The following is a 16641-nucleotide window of genomic DNA, read 5'->3' as shown; positions in this document are numbered from 1 at the left end:
ATTATCAAAATGCTTGTTTCTGAATGAATTGGGTTTGGGGTTTGGTTTGGGTTTGAATTTCCATTCCATTAGAAATTTCAACATTTTCTTCTAATCTGCAACGAAAACAAACTTTGAGAGGCTGGAATTTCCCAGGGAACAGAAATTCCGTTTTCCAACCAGCCCTCGTCAAAGACATCTGCAGCGTTTGACTCTACACCCTTTTTAGCACTTGTAAAATCAATATGGTTCAGCTCTACACGGTTACTACCTGGGGGGTGTTTTAGTGACCTACATGAGATGGCTTTAGTGGTCTCATTCTACCTGCTGAGTCATAGAAGTCATCACCACAGTTAGCACAGACTTGCACATTTGTTGGCAGTCACAGCAGTTACTAGGGTCTGAATAAGCCAGAGGAATTTCAGTTGTGCTGTGACCTATCAATTGTCCCCGTCGAGCTGTGTGGGCAAATTTTGCACTGCTGGTGCCCTTGTTGCATCTCTTTCCTGGAAAAATGCTTCAGGCACCTTTTATACTGTTGAACATGTAAGTGAGAAGTCAGGCCTTCCGCCTCCAAAGTTCTCATTTGGGCATCTTAAACCAGAACCAACTATGCATGCAAACTTTTCAAAAATGGAAACCAAAAAAGACCGCAGAAGCAGCATCTTCTTGGGAAATGGAAACCTCACAAAAACACTTCATATTTCTCGTCACAGTTCATTATTATTTTTCCAATTCAGAATAGGTTTTCTGACCTATTAAGACTGGGGTGTTATTGATATATTAATTACAGTGAAGAAACTGGCTTCAGCTACAGTTTTATTAGTAAAATGTTGAAAACCTGCTAAAATGTGCAGATTTCTTTTTCTTTTCCCAATGCTCTCCAGAATGGAACCCTTTTCAGTGGAAAGCTGTAGCAAATATAGGAGCTGGGCAAAACATTTTTACTATGAAAGTTTCTTCCATCAACTTTTGCATCTTTTGGAATCTGCAGAAACCTCTGTGAAATTGAAGCCATTTTTATGGAGCAATGACATTTTGCGGGAAATATTTTTCATTCTCTGGGTGTCGGGGAAAACTCCAAAAGCAACTTTCACTCAGAAGGAAAAAACTGAGGCAGAAGAAGGAAAGATAGTTTAAGAGGACAGGCCACTTCACGGGGACTTGGAACCCACGAGTTCAATTCCTGGTTCAGGCACAGACTTTGTGTGACCATGGGCAAGTCACTTAATCTATCCTGTTCCTCATTGTAACATGTGCCTTGTCCATAGGCACCAACTCTGTGGGTGCTCCCAGGCTGGAGCACCCACAGGGAAAAATTGGTGGGTGAGCTCCCCTTCTTGCCCCCCCCCACCACAGCTCGCCTCCACCTCCTCCCCTGAGTACCCCACGGCTCCGCTTCTCCCCCTAGTTCCCAGCACTTCCCGCCATGAAACAGCTGTTTCGTGGCGGCAAGCACTGGGTGGGAGGGGAGAGGAGGGGGAACGCGGCACACTCGGGGAACAGGCAGGGCCGTGGCGGGGATTTAGGGAAGGAGTCCAATAGGGGCAGGGAGGGATGGAGTTGGAGCGGGGACTTTGAAGAAGGGGTTGGAATGGGGGCGGGGCAGGGGTGGAGTCAGAGTGGGGCCGGGGGCGAGGAGGGGATTGAGTACCCACCAGAGCCGCAAAAAGTTGGCGCCTCTGGCCTGGTCTACACTACAGGGGTAAGTCGACCTAAGTTACACAATTCCAGCTCCGTGAATGACGTAGCTTAGGTCGACATACTGCAGTATCTACACTGCACTGGGTCGACGGGAGAAACTCTCCCATCGACTTACCTTACGCTTCTCGTTCCAGTGGAGTACCAGAGTTGATGGAAGAGTGATCAATTTTAGCGGGTCTTCACTAGACTGGCTAAATCGACCCCCGGTGCATTGATTGCCGCAGCATCGATCCCCGGTAAGTGTAAACATACCCATAGGGATCATACTTTCCTGCTTCACTGAGATGTGCAGGTAGAATCTATTAATTGCTGGACACTCAGATACTAATGTGATGAGGGCCATAACAGTACATAGAGACAGGTCTGCTCAGGTAATCACATGGTCTAGAGAATTTTACAGAAGTCTGGAAACCTAGAGGCCTTGAGCTCTTTTCCCACCTATATTACTATGTTAATGTTTGGCACTATATAAACGTTATTTTGGAGGCAAATATAATTAACCCCTATGTCAGCAAATGAGGATTCTCCTATCTTGTGTTTCACTGGGTGAGTACGTTGTTACTTAGTGTCCTGCTAGGAAGTTGCATGACTGGAGTTCCTGAGAAACTGGTCCAAACTAGTTTTCTCTCCCCGTCTCAACTTGCTCATGCAATTGATTTAATCTCTTTTAATAAAGCATTTGTTATTATTCCAATATGCCTCTGTCTTCCAAAGACAGTTCAACCAGCTTTGTACCCTGCAAAATCCAGTTTGCGCTTTCTAGGTGCTAAAGTCCCCCAGTGGAAATCTTTCAGATGCACTGACAGCAATCATTAGTAGATTGCAGGAAGTCCGGTATGAGAGTATAGCAGTGAGATACTGTTAAACACCCCCTGGTACCTCCTGGGGACCATCCAAAAACTTCAGGATAACTTTGCTGTTAAAGCATATATTTATTTTTTCCCTCTCTTCTCTTTTTACTATGCACATTTGTATGAAATCTGGATCTCTGTCTGTCATCACTTCCTCCCATTTATTACTCTCCTCAAGTTATAAGCATATTCTGTTAATTTCCAGAGCAACGTATTTGTCCACATTTTCAGAACTGCTAAGCATTAATGAGCGGAGAGAGCTGTTTTGAAAATCTGGCTCACACTGGTAGAAGCAGGTGAATTCTTAAAGCAACAATGTCAAGAAAAGTTAGCATTTGATTTTGTAAAAACAAGCTTTGACAAAGCCTAACTGAACAGACATTTTTTCATTGCTATTTTACATTGCAATGGGAAAAAAATGGACCCAATTTTCACACACGTGTGTGTATATACAAACTCCAGTATCTGTGTGCAAGTCCTGATTTGAAAGAAAAACACCCTGCTGCAGTGTTTGCAATCCAAACATGTCAGCATCCTGCTTATGCCTGAGAAGCAAAAAACAAAACGGCGGCGTGGTAAAACTGTTTCCATTTTCCAAACTCAGAGAAACACATTTTAAAGTGAAAAGTAATGGACATCTTAGTACCTTAGAGAGTTGAACAAATTAGCAGCGAGCCAGATAGCTACTTATTAGAAATGGTCAAAAAATGGTGGGGGGAGAAGGGGCTGAGGGAAGGGGAATATTTGAAATAATTTTCACCGTTTGTCCTCCATTTTTAATTGAATTTCAAATATCAATGAAAAAATTATTGAAATTTCAAATTTCAAAAAAAAAAAAATGTGACCAACTCTATCTGTCTTGCTATCTATCTAAGTGCATCAGATCAGTCCACCAGGGAGTCATTCATTTACTTATTAGCATTACTTTAGTGGCCAGAGTTTCCAAGCCAGATCCCACAATGCTAGATGCTATAGATAAGACCAGTTCCTGCCCTAGCGAGCTTAGAGTTGACCTGAGTTCTAGTCCCAGCCCTTCCAATGAACTATGTTACCTTGAGCAATCAGGTGGAACAGATTGTTGAGTATAAGAGGTTCACACATCCCTTTTGGAGACCATTTAAAATTAAGTAGGCAATTAAGCAGGCAGTAGGTTGTGTTACAAATTGTTGTAATCAGCCATCAAACTAGTGCCTCTGTTAAGTCCATGGTTTTTAGTGTCCAGCAGAATTATGAATTTTAGTTCCCAGGCTTGAATTTTGGTGGTGTTGTGCAGGTTTCCTTTGAGGATGAGGACTGAGAGGTCAGATATGGGTGACCCCTTTGTGAAAAGTGTTTGCCCATGGGCTCCAGGGTGTTTTTGTCTTTCATCATTTTTCTGAGTGAGCTCATTCAAGCGTGTAGTGATTGTCTGGTTTCACTCACTGGTTGCGGCAACACACAGCATATGTGAATCCCTTATTCTTAATAATCTGTCCCACCGTGTATTTAGCTCGGACAGACACTCTGGTTACCTTCTCCAGACCTGAGCAAGACCTTACTCTATGGAGCTCGAAGCTTGTCCCTTCCACCAACAGAAGTTGGTCCAATAAAAGATATGACCTTGTCTCTCTGAAATAATGTCAGTTGTAATGTTCGGCGGTGTCTGTGTATTAGGATAGTCATTAATAAGGAAACCTCTGTTTTAAAAGTATATGTTTTAATCAGACAATACGAAACAAATACTTGGCTTTTTTCATATTTATTTATGTGGTGCTGTTAGCTCAGGGAAATGACACCCCCTGCCATGAATCTAAATATAAAATGGTTTGCTCATTGGGGAAAGCATTTTTCCCTCTCTACCATTACATAGTTTGCTGTGATTTCCTAAATATGGCCCCACTCCTCCACACACTTTATTATCTGAGTAGTCCCATTGAAATCAATGAGATTGCTCATGGTAGTAAAGTTAAGCATGTGAGTCAGTGTTTACAGAATCAAGGCCTATAAGAAGACAAACAACTTACTTTCTTTCACACCATCAATATTTTTGGAATGGCTTCCTCCACCCCAAATAAATCGCTGCCTGTTTTCATGTAAGTACCTTCTAGTAACAGAAAACCAGTGGAATAGAAATACAGGCTATGTACAAAGGTACACAGAATTGTTTCTAAATCAGGATTTTTAATTCAAGTTTCGGAGGATGTCCACAAAGGTCTTGAAAAGGTTAAAGAAACTCATTTCTGCCTGCACCCGGTTTGACCCGGTGCCAGTCCCGCAAACTCAGGCATGCACTTTAAAACGAATCTACAAATGGCATACTACCAGGAAGCACTGTACAAATACAGGATGTCAGGCTTGTACGTGGGAGACATTAGTACCACAGCTCTTTTCTTTGCTGCTGTTGATACGTAAGAGTGATAAAACCTGGGAACAGGCTGACGGTACCATTGGTGTATTGTTTCTTTAAATATTGGTGCCTCTGTTGTAGTTTAGAAATCACCTCTGTTAGCTAGATGCAGCAGACTAAAATAAATGTGATGTTATTTAGAAGTTTATAGTGATGGTGAACAATTGGTTTGTTCTGGCCTTTGCTTGCCACATTTTTACAGGGCCTTTCCACCTTCCCAATGCAGGAAAAAGGACCAAAAAGCCCCTCCACGTTGATACTTCAGGTGATCAGATGACTGGTCCCACTGGTTCTGGTGCATGAAATCTCCTCAGACATCCATTCAAAGGGATCACAAATAACAGAATCGATCTGGAGTAAAACAGAACACCAGTGCTAAGACGGAGCATACATCCTCTGACATACACACGCTGAAGATTCTTTGTTAATCTTGTCTGGAACCTGAGCTAAACTGTCGAGGCTCTGCCTTTGCCCAATATAGATCCCATTCATGGGCAGAGATGAGAGAATTCTCAGGATCATTCTTGAAGGTCGAGAGTTGCAGTCCATTGTTTGCACTGTGGTTTGTTTTTTAAAGTTGGCTAGCAACCTCTGGTGGATAGTACTTGTAATATACAATGATATACCAACCACTGAAAACAACAGAGCTCTTGGGCTGTGATCATCTGAATGAGGGAGATTTTAATCACTTCATTGTGAAATCCTTCTGTTTTATTCTATACAGGTTCTCATATCGCCCTCATCCTAATAGCATCTGAGCACCATTGAGATGTGCATTAACTGACGTGACTAACGTCTGCCATGTGTGGTTTGCTCTTTCTTCTCTACCTCTCCCTAGGGGAGAATTGTGTGTGTACTGTGCAGTGTTTTGTTCTGGTAGGGTTTATGGAGGATTACAAAATCCTTCATCCCAAGAGGAAGAGGCTATGAAAAGGATCTAAAGCTTATTCATAATACTGTCAGTAGCTCTTTTCATGCTGAAGGAACCCCAGTTATATACATCTAGCCCCTTTGAAATATAGCCACCTCCAGAATGGAGAGAAACTACACACAACACACTAAACAACAGTGGAGGGAGGGAAATTTTAGCCAACAAGACACTTGTTTTTACAAAAAAAGCCGCAGAGTCTTTAATGTCTAAGCAGCCCAGGACAAGACCCTGAGTTGCGATCTGATCTGAAAGTCCTGATGGTAAGGAGGAGCGTAGGTGGGTTTGTTGTACCTCCACCTCTGGGCTATGCTGGTTTAAAGAGTTCACCAGCACTTTCTCCCCGTGAGCAAACTGGATGGTATTCATTCTCCCTACCTCGGAAGGATGGCTGAGCCAGCCCCATTAGAGTTTTAACCTGTGGTTCCAGAAAGACATTGGGCATTATTCTAATCTGAAGATGGTGTCGATTAGGAGAGTAACTATTGGATTTGATAGCACTACAGCAGTGCAATTGAGATCAGAATCAGGCCCTGTAATAAGTGTTTCGTACCTGAAGCTTAGACCATGAAGTCATGGAGGTCTGTAGAGTATATGTCGCTATGCTGCCATAGGAGAGGGAACACGATTTGGAGATGGGGGTAGTGCTTCCCTTCGAACTTGGGCATCTACGAGCCAATGTCTTTGGTTTGGTTGAATTTAAACAGATTTAGGTGCAGCAGTTCCTTCCCATCGAGGGTCCCAGTTTCCATGATGAGGTGCAGCATAGCCTAGTAAATTTGAAATGTGGGAATTTTTTTTTTTAATTCCCACCGACATGATGGATTCTAAGGCCTCCTTCATGGCCATTAGGTTTATGATGTCAATAAAACTCCTGAAGCCCATGCTGACATGGTCTTTGATGATTGATGGCCTGTAGAAATGTTTCTTAAACCTCCATCGAGATGCCTATTAACAAAAAAAACCAACAAGCAAACTAACAAGAAATGCTACAGGAAGGCTGGTAGTCTGACTTCAAACCATGAAACGAAGACATTCAGAATTCTATTCCTGCATCTTTAATTCTACATCATCCCTAATGAAGCAGAACAAGTATGAACTGATTTAGACCTAATCCATATTTGTCGTGCATTATTATTTGTATTGTGGTAGTGGCTAGGGACCACAGTCGTGGACCAGAACCCCCTTGTGTTAGGCGTTGTAAAAACACAGAACGAAAAGATGGTCCACCCCGATCCAAAGAGCTGACAATCTAAGTGTAAGACAAGAGACAACAGGTGGATACAGACAGATAGACAGGGGAGCACAAGGAACCAATACGATAATATTGCCTAACACTTAAACAGAACCCAGAGGGATAAGACGGGCTGGAAAACTTAGTTCTGCTGTCAGTAACGACACTGTAAATCCAAAGTGATGCTATTGGAAACAATTACACCAGTTTCATAGTGGTAGCCGTGTCAGTCTGTATCAGCAAAAACAACGAGGAGTCCTTGTGGCACCTTAGAGACTAACAAATTTATTAGAGCATAAGCTTTTGTGGACTAAACCCCACTTCATCCGATGCATGGAATGGAAAATACAGTAGGAAGATATATATGCATGATTATTCTCCAGTGGATTGTCTTTTGTTTCTCATACCTCCCCGTCCCGCACTCCCATACAGCAACGTTCTCTGTATGTCCAATAGCAGTTTGAAAGTCGCATCAGCTGCTCTGTAGCTTTCCAGTGTGGAGGAAAGAAGGTAGATCTTACATCCTATCCACTCATAGATTAAAGGCACACAGTGAGTGCCATTAAAATCTCATTGTATTTACCTTACTAGTGGTAGTGCATTATTTCCAATACTTGGAATGGGACTGATACCACAGTGACTTTCACTTCTGTAGGCAGTAGATGTCAAGATTTTAATAATGCCCATTGTAACTTCCACCATGCTGCCAGCCACCACCTACTAAAGGTCGAGTTTCTTAAGGTTATCTTGCAAACCTCTGCTCCTACAGGTTACTCCACAGCTGTACTCACTAGAGTACTGCGCTGGTCCAAGTAAAGCTCTTTCTTCAGCGCAGTTGCCAGTATTTACATTATTGGATTCATCGGCCCGGCGTATTTCACTGTATCAGTCAATCGACCCCTAATTGACATATCCCTCAGCAAAATAAACTATCTGTAGGGAATAAGCAATGATTAAAGGAGCCAAAAGATGCTTTGTAGCTATTTGCTCTTTCGGAATGGTCCTGCGGAGCCGTGGGTCAATAGTAATGATCCCTGAGTCACCTTGTTATATCTCCCTCTTGCACAAAGAGCAAGCGAAGAGTTCCCTCCACGTGGTGCAACAAACAGTCCCGACAGGCCCCCCAAGGACCACAGCTGATTGGGTGGCTTGTTTCCCCAGCCTGCTACTTACATAATACAGGTGTGCAACCACCTGCTTCAGAACCGCAGCGCCTCAGCACCCAGTACACCCTAACATTCCACCAGGGAAGTGCAAAGTCGAGGTATCGCATAAGGAATCAGCGGAGGCCGCCTGCGTGATTGATAAAGTGCCTTGAGGAACACAGCCAGGGAGAGTTAGCTCTAAATTGGACACGCCGGATGAGCCAGATCCTCGGCTGGTGTAAATCAGCGTAGCAACATTGACATCAATGCACCTTCCGCCAGTTTATACCAGCTCAGGATCCGGCCTATGAGCTGGAGGTTGAGGTCCTCTGTGTATCTACAGAACAGGTGTGATATGGGCAACAGCAGTGTAACCTTCCCCACCCTGCTCCACCAAAATACCTCTACCCTATTTGGAGGAATCTCTTTCGGGGGCAAGAGGGGAGTTTAATCTCCATGTCCACTTAGTCCTTGGGCTTCTCTGCAGAGCTTGCCAGTATGTACCCATTGTGGTGATGGCTTTTGTGGGTGTTTGGTTTACTTAGACAAATGCTTTCACATGCCTTTAGCTCCGGGGGTGCCGCTGTGTAACTGAAAGGCGATCTTGTCAGGCTGTTTTCTTTGCCAGGTACTGTTAGAAGCAGAAGAGTCTCCCAGCCTGCTGCCGGGGCACTTACCATGTTGCGTTTCAGTTCAGATGCAGAATGTTATAGGGCGAGTTCCTGTTTGCTCTCTCTGTCGTCCTCTCGCTGTGTCTCGCAGAGACTTTATAGTCATCCTTTCTTTCTTGGCTGTTTTCCGTAATCTGAAGTCAAAGTCCTTTAGACTGTAAATACATGTTTTACACTGTTGCACTGTCCTAATGAGCAATGCTCCAAAAGCAAATCTGTCCTGCTGCAACGGAGAAATCTACTGTCGAGTAAAAGGAAATGGATTTTGGTTTCATGCTTGTACGCAAGAGCGTATTTGTTATTTGTGTAATGAGCTACTTGTTTTCCACACAAAGAAGACAAGCTTTCTGCCTCAAAAGCCTGGTCTATGCTATGATTTTTTACAAAGCAGTCCACTCTTGCGCAACCTACAACACTGTGTCATTGGTGCTAGCAATGGTGGAAGCTCTCATGCAGATAGGGCTCCCTGATGTTCTCACTGGCATGCCATGGAAACCTTCTCTGGGAAGGGATAGGTGGGTAAGGTGGTTAAAAACATGGTCCTGTCTGCACTAGCATTCCCACTATTGGTGGTGCAACCACAAGCAATTAGGAGAACATGGTTTAGTGGATTGTGCACTGGCTAGGGAGTCAGGAGACCGCTGTTGTAATCCTAGCTCTGCCAATGGCCTTGGGTGGGTACTTTGCTCCTCTGTGCCTCAGTTTCCCTCCACACCTATTGTCTATCTTTTCTATTTAGATCGTAAGCTCTCTGGTACAATAACTGTCTTTCTTAGCACAATGGGCCCCCATCTCAGTTGGGGCCACGTGGCTCTATTGCAACATTAATAATTATTTCCCCCCCCCCAAAATCCCTAATGTACACAGAGTGGTGTAGTCTGCGGCCTTTTAAGCAGTTTGTTCCAACTGAATGTGAGTAGAAGGATTAAACAGGATTCTGTTGTGCTTTCTCTCTAAAACAGCTACGTTATGTGAAAAGAAGAAAGAAATCCCACCTTACCGGCAGATGCATTATTTCAATGGGCCAGTTTGTTAACATGACTGAGTTCAACCAACAGCACAAGTTGAACTATAATTATGGGGAAACAATCAAATCTCTATCTGAGTTCATAACAAACTGGTCTTACCACTTTTTTGTATTATAGCAGAACCCGTTTGGCAGCTTTGACTAAGCCGTGCCGCCTTTCTGCTGCTGGGTTAAAGAAACGTAAACCAGTAGAGCAAGTTGGACCGAAAAGAAAAATTATGGCTTATTGTCTGTGCAAGTTCAGCCACACTGCTCCCTTCTATCTCCCATGTACCAAATGACTGGCGATTGTCCTCGACTTAACGCAAGCGACTGCCGGAGGAGTCGAGCGAGAGAGAGGAGCAGTAACACAGCGTGAGTAACATTGTGCATGGAGGGACCTTTATCCACAGCGTCCCGTGCAATGTCACGGAGCAAGGGGGGAAAGAGCTGACTAGTTTTGTGCCCACAATGGAGGAAGAGTTGCGGAGGAAAAGCACTTAAGCGCTCAGTATAGACCTGTCACTCAGCGCCTCGTATCAGGTTCTGTTCAATCTTTAAGTGAATGTGTGGAGTTGTTCAGGGATTCAGGGCTATAATCCAGAAGGGTTTTTTCCCCCCTTCCATTTTTGGTAGGAGATCTAGAGAAAGTTGGATTTCTACTGCATCAGCTGGATTCCCTGCCTGCTGCAGTGAGAAGGAGACAGCTTGGAGCAGCAGATAAGCGAGCCAGGCCAGCAGAGATCCACATTGAGTCATAATTTCATTTCTCTGGTTTTTGGTCTTGGTTGTCCCGTGTTGATGCTTTTGCTAAATTGAGCTGCAGCTGGTCAAAAATTGGGGGCAAGAAGAGGGAGATTTTCACACACAAAACTATGTTTGAAATTTTGGTGGAAAATGTCATTGGAATTTCAAATTCAGAACATGTCAATCAAATCTAAATCAAGCTGAAATAAATGATCAGATTTGCCACTGGGTTAGGGTTCTGAACTGGCTTCTGCAACCTTCACTAACGGGCTTGTTCATGGATGCCAGTGTTTGAAAACATGTAGAGGTACCTGTGGAGAAGCCCACGCAAAATGGCATTGGAACAGCTGGGACAGGATGGAAAAAGTGTAAAAAAAAAAAAAAAAAAAAAAAAAAAAAAAAACTAAAGACAGTTGTTGTCTACTGGATTCTATGTTAAACAGGTGCAGTGGGCACTGAGTCTGCGTCCACTCCATCCATAGCCCCCCTGCTGTACTGCAGAGGTCTTTGAGGAGTGGGTGGACTTTAATAGCATGGATGCTGCAATCACGAGGTGGCTCTCTGTAGGGCCGAGGTGGCAGCTTTCTGGGAATACTTTTGCTTTTGTGGATTGAAGGGTCCATGAAAACAAAACTTGCTCTTTCACCTTTCTCCGTTTCCTTTCTGTATAGCGGTGACAGCTCACAACATTGCACAGCCAGGAATTGTTACGGAAGTGGTCTAACACAGCAGGCAGTGTGGGCTGGTGGATGGGGCAATGGGTGGCGACTCACAAGGCCTAGCTCTGATTGAATTTGGGCAAGTCGCTTTCCATGGTGTGTGCCTCGGTTTCCCCATCTGCCAAATGGGGGACAATGTTGTTTCTTTCCTTTGTATAGAGCTTTGAGATCTAAGGATGAGGTGCTCGGTGGAAGAGCTAGACGTTATTAATGCAGCATTTCCATTGCTCCATTTGCACTGTTTTAAATGCAACAAGTTTTACAAAAAGTATTTAGCTGATTCAAATATTGAGCCAAACCAAACCATGAATGCACTTGATAACAGATAACTTAAAGCTGGATCATTGGGGTTTTCTTACCTCTCTCTCTTCCCCACCCTAAATCAGTCATCTCATTGTTCCTGGATAAAAAGGAATTTGATCTCCTTTCCCCTACAGAGAACTGGGAATCAGATTGCAGTGGTTTCTTTCCCATGCTCACAATGCTGTAAGATTCCCACACCCAGGGCACATCCCAGTGTGGTATCTCCCTGCTGCCAGTTCAACACCCTCAGTGTGTCTGCTGGACAGTGCTCATGGGGGCAGTAAAAACACAGGGCAATTAGATAGCACTTTAGAGCTTCTAATTGCTTTGCAAATGCTCGAGGCCAGAACCTGAACTCCTGTGCAAGGGACAGTCAGTGGGCTTTACGCAAGGTGCTTCTGTGGGGGTGCATGGATGGGATCTTCCCTTTCCTCATCCCCCACCCTCCCTGCAGGAACAAGGAAGCCAGCAATGAAATTGCTGCTCTAGTAGTGGTGGTGTTCACTGTACACTCTCTCATGCATGGCAGCTTTGCCCAAGTGGGCTAGACTCTCCAATAGCCTTCTCCCCTCCATTCTGTGTACTGGCAGGACTGAAGAAACCCTGCCGGTACTGTGGTGATGTGTGCCCTAGAAGTGCCTATAAATAAAATAACTGTAGGCCATTCCACACCTGCAGAGGAGGAGACAGGCTTTGGTACTATAAAATTACTCTTCACAATCCACCCTGTGCAGCAGGGTAAGCATTGTTATCCCTAATGTTCATCTGGGGAAACTGAGACAGGCAGGTTAATTGATTTGCCCAAGGTTACCAAAGGAGCCAGTGTCAGAGCTGGGAGTAGAACTCAGGGGTTCCTGCTCCCAGTCCTGTGCTCAGATTAACTCGCACCCCTCTGTGTTAGGCAATGTGTAATGAGGTTCTGGACACGGACAGGCACCATTCATAAAAGATGTCTTTTAACATTAAAAGTATATGTTATTCATGGCAGGCAGGGAAGCCACAGTGCATAAGGATGTTCATGCACATCAAGCCCTGGCAGGGATCCCTCTCAGAATGACACCCCTTAATGGATGAGCTGCACTCACCCACCATGGCAGCAGTAAATGGAAGCCCACATAGATGGGTGGGAAAATACCTTAAGAAAACTAACAGGGCTTTATTCTGCCCTCCCTGTGGCAGTGTAAATCATTAGCAGTAAATCCACTGACGCCAATGGAATTCCACTGGGGTAAAACAGGTGTAAGTGAAGGGAGAATCTGGCCTATTGGTTTTGAAAATCTTGGCATTACTGAGATGCCCTGTTAATGGGAGTCCTAGAAGGCATTAAAATTCATAGGCTGAGGACACCAAGCATTGAACCTTGGGGGACACCATAGAAACTGATGACTGCCCGTTATCTTCTGTGCAATTGGCTAGAAGGGCAGAAGCAGAGGACTCCTTCAGTGACTACCTGACTCAACAGTAGTGGCTCTTGCAAAGCGTTTCTTTCGCACTTTTCAGACGTCACAAATCCTTGCATAAACCATCAGTTGCCATCCTCCCGAGGAGAGGAAATCGAAGAGCTGGGCTGGAGAAAGAATGACTGTGCTGGAGTTGGGGAAATCACTTTTTAAATGACTGTTGTAAGAGTCAATCTTTGTCATTTTCTTTAGCATAGGGATGGCTTTTCACCATTGGTAGGATAGTAGATTACCGCTGCTCGGCATCTTCTGTATTGTATTATCCACTTTGTTATTGTTAGGCTGGGTAGAGGTGTGGTGGATTTTTCATCAGAAAAGTTATTTAATGCCCAGAAAGAGAAACGACTGAATTTCCAGCATGGTTCATGTACAGAGGAGCCCAAACTGCCAACTTCAGACCTGGATTCCAAAGCCCGGAAAGTCTGAGGATGTTTGGCTGTGGGGTTTGCACGGGGACACATCATTACAGTGTCCCAAAAGGAAACTAGCCAGCAGAGATCATCTGTTTCCAGGCACCCATTCAAATCTCACTGCCCCAGGAGGAGCACTGGAGGAATTGGACCTCAGAGAGGTACATGTACTATCAGGGCTGGTTGGCTGTGGTGGGTAGAAGGACATCCCGCCCCTTCCATAGTGCCAGGCACACTTCCTTCTCTCAGTTTGAGCTGACATAGTCATAGAATCGAGAGGTCATCTAGTCCAGTCCCCTGCACTCATGGCAGGACTAAGTATTACCTAGACTATCCCTGACAGGTATTTGTCTAACCTGCTCTTAAAAATCTCCAGGGATGGAGATTCCACAACCTCCCTAGGCAATTTATTCCAGTGCTTCACCACCCTGACAGGAAGTTTTTCTTAATGTCCAACCTAAACTGGCCTTGCTGCAATTTAAGCCCATTGCTTCTTATCCTATCCTCAGAAGTTAAGGAGAACAATTTTCCCCTCTCCTCCTTGTAACAACCTTAACAGTTTTGAAAACTTATCATGTCCTCTCTTGGTCTTCTCTTCTCCAAACTAAACAAACCCAATTGTTTCAATGTTCCTTCATAGGTCATGTTTTCTAGCTCTTTCATCATTTTTGTTGCTCCAATTTGTCCACATCTTTCCTGAAGTGTGGTACCCAGAACTGGACACAATACTCCAGTTGAGGCCTAATCAATGTGTAGTAGAGAGGAAGAATTACTTCTCATGTCTTGCTTAATACACTCCTGCTAATACATCCCAGAATGATGTTTGCTTTTTTTTGCAACAGTGTTACACCATTAACTCATATTTAGCTTGTGATCCACTATGACCCCCAGATCCTATTCTTGTACAGCAGCTTGTTTCCAGTCTGCAATATCATCTAGCCATAGGTTTGCATGGCTGTTTTTACAACACTGTCAATGACACCACTAAGGCACCTATTCAGCAAGATATTTAAGCACATGCCAAACTGTAAGCATGTGAATTGTCCCTGTGATGTCAATGGGACTATTTGCATGATTACAGTTGGGCATGTGCTAAAGTATCTTGCTGAATACGGGATTTAATTTGCCTGGTGGACTGGGTCAGAATATGAGGGGAAAGAAAACTTGGCCTCCTAAAGCCTTATTCAAACAGGGCCTGATACGAATGTCTTTGCCTCCTAAAATTGGGTGAGAAAGGGAATGGGGTGAACATGTTCTAACCAGTCAGCAAATATGCAGTGCATTAGGACAACTTGAATTTAACATCTGACTAGATTAGCTTCGTAGTAGTAACTTCGGTTTGGAGGCTGGCTTACTGCTCCAACAAGTGCAAAATCAAGCCCTTTGTTTTCTAAATCAGAGCAGTGAGCCATCTTACCGACAAGAAGTAGAATCTACTAACGTGTTTCAACAGCAGCCGTACGTGCCCCCGCAATGGACAGACAGTAAGGATACTTAGCGCCTTTCCATCAAGCACTTTCAGAAACAGTCACTCATTCTCACTACACCCTGCCAAAAAGTATTTTTCTTCCCATCCAATTGAGAGGGAAACTGAGGCGCAGAGAGATTCAATGGCTTGCCCAAGATCACACAGTGAGTAAATGGCAGAGGTGGAAATAGAACTCAGACATCTTTACTCCCAGCCCTGTGTTTGACCCACTAGATTGCAGTCCCATTACAGTGCTTAATACCTCGCAGGATCAGGCCCTAAGTTCTGCCATCGTTCCTCACGAATGACCCAAAAGCTGCATTTAGAACAAAGAGCATTCATCAGAACACTGACTCTATGGTTTGCATTCGAAGAATCCTGTGAAAGTGATGGAGCATGAAAATACAAGAGCTTGCCCAACACTAGAGACTCTAGCATATCTTACTGTGAGTAACTGCTTGAGTGCCCAATATGAGTATTGTGTATGTGCGCGCAAAACGACAAAGCCTCTTTATGGCCCTGTAGACCCGTTCCGCACTTTGCTATCACATTCCATTAACCTGAAGGAACATGCAGCTAATAAACAGTCCCAAAGAGGGCTGAGAGAGGGAAGGTTTTTTGATGCATAGCATCTCTGACAGATCACAGCGATATATTACACAACCATCTGAGTGAGCAGCCCTGAGAGGCAGGGAGGTGGCTAGAGCAGGGATGAGATGGGGATGGTATTGAAGGAAAGAGCATGCTTTACCCAGGATAGCATTGACCTAGCCCTGCCTGACAGCAAAGTACTGTGCCAGGCAGCAATGCGGAGCACATGTGTGCGTTCATAAAAGAGAGTACGCTTTCTGAGTTAGTTATGCTATTGATTTTGCTGACCGGTATACGTGCCTAGCTACAAGGATTGCAGGGGTTTTGTGCTGAGTTTATTTAAATAATTAATAAGCCAATAGGGTGCTTTAAGTCATCAAAGTGCTTTCCAAATATTGACTAACCATTTGCACTTGCAAGACGTGGAGTAGGCTTTTGACCGGCAGCTATCTTGTCGCTCTGGGAATGCTAGCCTAGATGCCATGGTGATGGGCTGTTCTGGTAGGTGTACCAAAGAAACTGATCGATCCAAGCATGCGGGGGGTGAAGGGGAGTGAGGTGCATTGGGCTGTTGCTTACCCTTTCTTTTGAGAGCAAGAATGATGGGGTATTTTACCAGATTCTAACCCCTATCCCCCTTATGGGGTAGGAATATTACTTACCAAAATGATTCTGGATTTGGGGTAGTCGAGTGACTATGAAGCTGTCCTGAAGTGAAGAGGATTAATCACTGGAAATGACAGTCGGATTTCATGGGGGCAGAATGTAATGACCCAAGATGGAACTGGACCAGGACTCTCGGGTTTATCACCCCTGCTGCTGTGAAAAGGGAAATATTTCCTGACCGTAACGACTTCAGCTCTAGCCAGTGTGGTGGGCTCTTTGTGAGGTGGCGCGAAGGGGTTATAATCCAGCTGCAAACGCCCTCCTCCACTGGTGCCTCTGCCCCACAGCCAGATCTTGCACTTCTGCCCTCCTGCTACTGGGGTAGAGGAGATGCCGGGGGCAGAAGAGGGCTTCCACTGGTTAGGGTTCCAGT

The 16641-nt window shown here is 44.5% G+C and overlaps 1 protein-coding gene across 1 annotated transcript in view; it reads left to right on the top strand.

Annotated features, from left to right (window-relative positions):
• RBBP8NL (RBBP8 N-terminal like) overlaps positions 1 to 16641 on the top strand; it is a 105847-nt gene that overhangs the window by 47384 nt on the left and 41822 nt on the right. Inside the window, exon 2 of the mRNA XM_005302910.4 lies at positions 10044 to 10279. The gene's annotated coding sequence lies outside the window, so the exon portion shown is untranslated. The remainder of the gene's footprint in view (positions 1 to 10043; positions 10280 to 16641) is intronic.

Source organism: Chrysemys picta, chromosome 13 (assembly GCF_011386835.1).
Source record: "Chrysemys picta bellii isolate R12L10 chromosome 13, ASM1138683v2, whole genome shotgun sequence".
Classification (NCBI taxonomy): Eukaryota; Metazoa; Chordata; order Testudines; family Emydidae; genus Chrysemys; species Chrysemys picta.
This window is presented reverse-complemented; position numbering and strand designations above follow the sequence as displayed.